Raw genomic sequence first — 388 nt, forward strand, 5'->3', positions numbered from 1 at the left:
TTGGGTCATATCTAGAGCTATATATCTCAGATTTAGGTCTACTTTATATGGATGGAAAGGTAAGACATAGGCCTACAACTTTCATATGGAACCCAAGATCTAAAAACGCCATTTCCAAGCCCAAATTGGAGCAATAACAAAAAGGTCTGAATCTGTCCTCCAGCCCGAGCATTGTTCAATGTTTGGCCCATATCCGGAGTTCTAGATATCTAAATGATCTGAAGTTTTACACAAGAAATCTGAGATAATTTCCTACAACTTTTATGTTTTCAAGTAGTTCCAATTTTGATGTTATCAATGAAGTTTTGGGCAGACAAGAGAAGATAAGGATTATCACCAAGTCAAGAGTTGGTCACCCACTCATCAATTAGTCATCAAATCAATAGTT

Source organism: Populus euphratica, unplaced genomic scaffold (assembly GCF_000495115.2).
Source record: "Populus euphratica unplaced genomic scaffold, PopEup_1.0 scaffold645.1, whole genome shotgun sequence".
Taxonomy (NCBI): Eukaryota; Viridiplantae; Streptophyta; class Magnoliopsida; order Malpighiales; family Salicaceae; genus Populus; species Populus euphratica.